Source organism: Coptis chinensis, chromosome 8, assembly GCF_015680905.1.
Source record: "Coptis chinensis isolate HL-2020 chromosome 8, ASM1568090v1, whole genome shotgun sequence".
Taxonomy (NCBI): domain Eukaryota; kingdom Viridiplantae; phylum Streptophyta; class Magnoliopsida; order Ranunculales; family Ranunculaceae; genus Coptis; species Coptis chinensis.
Window position 1 is genome coordinate 8,697,512 of NC_141463.1, and position 6,167 is coordinate 8,703,678.

Genomic DNA, 6,167 nt, shown 5'->3' on the forward strand with positions numbered 1-6,167 from the left:
AACCCTTACTACATGTTGAGACAAAACAAAAAACGTTGGCGAACAAGGGGACAACATTGTAATTTATTTTTTACTTTCCATTTATAGCCTGTGGTTTAGTATAAGTTACGTGCATATACAGAGGGCTTTTATCTAACTAACTCTACTTAGCTTTCGTAAAACCCTTTTTTACAATTTCCATATTAAATGCATTAATGGGACACGTGTAAGTAAGTATTAGTCCTATCAGGAATCAAAAACATTTGTAATCATAAAAAAAAGGTCTTCTTAAGTTTTAAATACTGAACTATATATGATCACATTCCCTTTAGAAAGTCTTTTTTAACATCCACGTGCAGAGCACGTGCACTAATGATAGTATATATAACAGATTGCCACCATTAGCACATGCATCTTTAGGAGAAATGTTCCAACTTGACAATATGCAAACTACTAAAATAAATGAATCAATCATGTATAAGAATGACAATGCTAAATGGTAATACCTCATCAAGCGGAATTGAGGAATCGTGTGGGAAATACAAAAATTGTGAAATCGGTAAAATCTATGATCATTATTAGAGCTTTTGGGAGCGAAAACTCTAGAAGTACACTATTAACGGTTAATCATGAATACCATCGAATAGTTATTACAAATGTTAAAATTCTTCATTCAAGATCAAAACAAACAAATAGTACGTGGTTTATGTGATGCAAGCAAGCAACTACAACTAAGAATATTTATATTTTTTTGAAAGAGAACTGCATGACATATATCGATAGTCTTAGTGCGCAATAATCCAATTCAATAATGCTTCACACTTTCGTTTCGGTTCACTACGAATATCAAGTTGTTGCAATCACCACTACGAAAACATACTCATAACTCATACTCAAGTGCAACATCGTAACAAACAATTAGAACCCAATTTAATTCAATACAAACAAATTGTTAACTATCACTAATTGGAAATAGAAAAGGTAACATATAATTTGTAATTACATAAGTGTTGCTATCAAGATCTTCATTCCATAACCTATAAAAGTACAATAAAATAATAATTTACCACTTAATTTAACATATCTATAGCAAGAAAAATAATAATTGCTATGTTAATTACCAAACAAATTTAGTGTCCTGGAAACAAATGTATTCTCCACACATAGGTACTTCGCATCTTCATTGCCTGAAATACAAAATAGTCATCATAAGAAAATTTTAAAAATTTAAAAATAAAAAAAAAAAAAAAAAAAAAAAAAAAAAAAAAATCAATTGATTCCTCATATTTGAAATTGGGATAAATTGAATGTAATCTAGTTCCCTCTGCCTACCAAGTGAAACATGAAAAATATTGTCACCTTTTATAGCAACAAACTTTGCTAATTCTTCAGCAATAAAATCAAATAGTCCCTAAAACCATAACATCCAAAAGTTACGGGTGTCTTGTAAGAATATGCTGGTTAAAGAAATTGGTATTTAGTTAAAGTTCTTCCTACTTCAAAGTTCCAACCATCAATTTAGGAGGCCGGTATTGACACTAATTCTTGTTCCACAACACGCCATTCCTTTCCACCCAATTGAACACGAAAAATGCAGAAATTTGTTCTACTTAAATCCAATGCATAATCCATACTCATCCCTAAAACAGCAAAAATGATAAAAGATAAGGTTGTTATATCATTCTCTCTGAAAAAGGTCCCAAGGACCTACAATCAAATAGAGATAGCATGCATAAAGAGTGCTTCTACACTAGTCCTTTCATCCATGTGCTTTTTCAAACATAGCTGAGGTACAAAACAATATTGCAAAACTCTCCATGACTCTTAGAATTTAACACAATACTTGAGCACTCACCTTACACTACAAAAGAAGTCACTTTACCCGACTGACAGTGACTGTCGCCAAAGGTATTACCCGACAGACCAAAATTGCCGCACGACCGTCGGAAAATGCTCGGTCGGCATAAGTTTTCGACGGTTTTATTGGTCAAAACAGGCCGTCGGGGTTGAGGATCTTTGCCAACGGACATTCCTGCTGTTAATAACCGTCGGATATGCCGGCTATTAAAAACCGTTAGATATTCCTGTTGCTAAAAACCGTCAGATATTCCTACTGTTAAAAACCGTTGGATAGTTCTGCTGTTATGAACCGTCGGTTACACCAGTTGTCACCAGCCATCGGATATGCCAGCTGCTAGCCGTCGGGTAGTTTGCTGCTATACAGTTTTTATCCGTTGGGTATTAGTTCTTTATTTTTAAAAAAATATTTCTTATAATAATTGTTTTAGGTATCCCTATCCCAACATTACATTCTTGCAAGTTCCCACTCAAATGCTATAAACGCCAATATATTCATAAAGAAACAATGTGTTCATAAAAAAAAACAAGAATAAGACATGTCGTTCACTAAGTATACATATTACTTCCTTCAGAAACCAAAAATCAGCACCACACCATCTGTCTAGCAACCAGTCCTAGTAATCTCTAGTACCCTAGCAATGACTAAGCACCAATTGTTTAGCAACCTACTGAAATTCAAAATTTGGACTGGTCAGCTCTAAAGCACATAGTAACGCCACCATTGAATGTCTAACCAGCTTGCATCTCTGACATGGGCCACTAGATCACTTGACTATCACAAGATTACTAGTAACGTCTCCTAGGAGATGTATTTGATATGCCTCTAATAGAAATCTACCTACTGATCATGGAGGGAAACATAATTTGATATACCAATAAAAAGAAGTATGTAACGTCAAGTACTTTTACACATAACAATAAGCTACCCTTCTCCATCTACATGGATACTTCCACCCTCAAGAATGAGAGACTGGAAATCTAGGAAGCTTCTCGATATCCAGAATCTAACATGAAAAAAAAAAATCAAGGTTTCAAATCTTCAATGGAGTGCTGAATGAGAGACTGGAAATCTAGGAAGCTTCTCGATATCTAGAATCTAACATGAAAAAAAAAAATCAAGGTTTCAAATCTTCAATGGAGTGCTGGAAAAAAATATTACAACTTGACAAGATCACCAGGCACCCCAAGGAAACGGGCACGTAGTTCTTCCCTCTGCAGAAAATAAGGGAACACATATTAGGAAGAATAAAATAATACATGAACACATAATAAGAAAAGCAATTTTCAAGCACCTGGCTAGCAACACCAACTGGACAGTTATTTTGTGTGACAAATCCGTGTAAATCAGGGTCAATTCATTAATATAGCAATCATATTGCCACTGAGCCGAAATCCATATTCATCTTCACCCATTGAGTTGAAGCCATTAGGACATCAACACCGCTTCGATACCATGTTAAAGCCATTTCCACTTATGTGAAGGGTCAATTCTATTAGCTCATATAACCCAATAGTAACCCTTTCCATAAGTCCATTTTCAATGAGTGTCTGCACATGTTTTCCATTACTTAAAGTCTGTCACTGACCAACAACAAGACGCTAACAAACAATATATGTGTGCAAAATCCAGAGTTACTAGAGACTCATAAATATGTGATTATGTATATTAAAGGGATCAGCGATTGAAAAAAGAATCTCAGATGTTCATGCACATGCTTGACAACACCTAGGGCGGTAACTAGGCCTCACAAGTCATAAATATGACTAAATTATTCCCTTAAATAGTTGGATGCAAGAACTCACAAAGTTACTCATAACCAATCAACAATTGTCAACGTGTAATACCTGTATTATATCCGCGTTGCCCTTTGCAACACCAGAAGCAACAATACCTATTCCAGCTTCTGCTACAAGCTTAACAGATACCTTCGCCCTAGGGTTGACCTGTTAACAAGTTAATAATATATTTGAGCTAGCATGTAAAAGAATACAAAGAACATCAAAGAAATGATAACTGAACAACTCCCTGATGGGAAATAATGTAATAAGGAGATGAACAAAAGAAAATGAACAAAAATCACACAGAGAAAAAACAAAGAAATAGATGAATAAGTAATTCTCACCTGATGAAGATCATAAATTAATTGAGCAAGATCTTCAATTGAATAAATATCATGGTGGGGAGGTGGCGATATAAGTGGAACTCCAGGTTTGGAATTTCTAAGTCTTGCAATATATGCACTGACTTTTTTCCCATGAAGCTGGCCGCCTTCCCCAGGCTTTGCACCTTGAGCGATTTTGATTTCTAACTGATCGGCATTTACCAAGAATGTTGGGGTAACACCAAAACGTCCTGAAGCAACCTGAGAAAACAATATATTTGATAACTGGGCTTAAGAAGAGTTGGTACTTGGGAATCCTTGTTAGGCTATGATTAGTGCGTTTTTCTTTTCTCTGTTTTGTTGTTGTATTTTTATGTTAGGATATCTCATCCTACTGCTCTATAACCTCTGTTTATATATATAATACATATCTATATGTACCAATCCAAAAAACAGAAAAACAAATTAACTTATCACAGGGAAGGCACCTAACATTTGAATGATACAACTATGCCTCAAGTTTTGGTCAGACAATGAATTGATACAAAAAATGAAAAACATAAGATGCTTCAAATGTGTTGGGATTGACAGAAATAAAGCAAAATACTATATTTGAAACAAACATCCATGCAGAAGGGACAAAGAGTCATGTGAACTAGAAGATGCATTAGACAGCTTTCGGTGACATCACCTTTTTGATTGCGCTTGTCGCGGTATCCCCATTCTGAAGGCCCTTAAGATGTGGAAGTGTTGAAGAGTATCCGTCAACAACGTCTGTAAGTGGGCTCCAACGAATTGGATCCTGGATTTAAGAAGTTCAGATTTTGATATAACATTTATGCTAACCACTATTCTGCAGGAAGTGCAGTTAAGAATTGGCCATAATATACACTCATCTCTGGCAACGAATAACACACCTCACCACGTTCTCCAGAGTTAGATTTTCCACCTAGTCTATTCATTGCAATAGCAATTGCTTCATAATTTTCTCTTGAAATTGCTCCAAGTGACATTCCTCCAGTGCAGAAGCGTTGAACAATGGAAGCTGCAGATTCAACCTTCCCTACTGGAATTGAAGGCCGGTCACTTTTGAACTCAAGTAGGTCTCGAAGAACCTACATAGAAAATGGATAATATATATATCTATCAAGATTCCTTAATTAAGTTTAGGAGAATTTTAACAAGCTCAATACTATGATGTGCCAGTCAAACAAGAAGCTTTGATAACTCACATTCACAGGTCGGTTAGCCAATTAAGTGCTGCTGATAAACTGTGAATGCACTTTCATTCTTTTGGCGAACTGCTTTATGGAGCAGTTTTGACATTTCGGGATTATTTCCATGGTATTCACCTATGGAAAATAAGAAGAATCATTAGTCACCGAGATACTCCACATAAAATGGATGTAATAAAGTTAGTAAAGTCGCCAAGAAATTTTCAATTGGGGAAAACTATGCATCATAAACTCTAGCGAATGCTGATTTAAGTGTGATGGCAATAGAAAATCCAAAGTCTAAACACGCTTAACAACTTGAAATGCTACCGCCAGGTCTGAATTGATGAACCCAAAGTTTTTCCGTCTTTTGTTTGTGTCCTATGAGAAAGCTTTCACCCAAAAGACATGGTTTCCCTTGCCAACCGCAAGAAAGATAGGGTTCGATCGGTTATAGTATTGAGAAGTCAAGGGTAAAGCTACTGAGGGTCATCATCTGTTAAATGGTTGAGTAAATAGTTACAAATAATGTAAGACCAATTATATGGCATTACTCGTCAATAACAACTTTCTTTTGGAAATTTTCTTTTGTCCAAACCTTTTCGCATAACGGTTGTAATAACTTTTTCTCAAGTTTACATTTATAATTTCAACAAACAATTCATCTAGTATGATAAAAGACTAATCTCATGCTAAAGAAAGCCAATGTAACTATTGATAATAAACATTTCGGTGTTTTGTAAAGACCAAAAACAAAAACAATGCCACGAAATAAGATATTGAAAGGAGCAGCTTTCCTGTGTTTTGTACCTCATCAAGACTTAGCCCACCAATCTTGGATACACTTCCACAGAATGCAAGATCAACAATGTCACTTCCTAGACTATAACTCTCTAATATTTGTGCTCCACAATAACTAATAAAAACAAATTTGTCAGAGAAGAACATCGAAGGGTGTCAAAATAGCTGCAATGGCACATAAGACAAACTTGGAAAGTAATGAGATGCCCAT

General features: G+C 35.3%; 1 long non-coding RNA gene and 1 pseudogene across 2 annotated transcripts; both read right to left on the reverse strand.

The window, feature by feature from the left end:
* Positions 1–846: 846 nt before the first annotated feature.
* On the reverse strand, positions 847–1,168 carry LOC147479733 (uncharacterized). Its single transcript, XR_015206357.1, has 2 exons — positions 1,101–1,168; positions 847–1,016 (listed from the first exon to the last, which is right to left on the reverse strand). It is a non-coding gene; the product is annotated as an uncharacterized LOC147479733 (long non-coding RNA).
* Positions 1,169–2,689: 1,521 nt separating this feature from the next.
* Positions 2,690–6,167, reverse strand: LOC147479734 (ferredoxin-dependent glutamate synthase, chloroplastic-like; annotated as a pseudogene). The gene is made up of 10 exons (XR_015205410.1): positions 6,145–6,167; positions 5,966–6,071; positions 5,486–5,572; positions 5,174–5,293; positions 4,859–5,056; positions 4,633–4,743; positions 3,963–4,202; positions 3,685–3,783; positions 3,132–3,387; positions 2,690–3,051 (listed from the first exon to the last, which is right to left on the reverse strand). The product of XR_015205410.1 is annotated as a ferredoxin-dependent glutamate synthase, chloroplastic-like (transcript).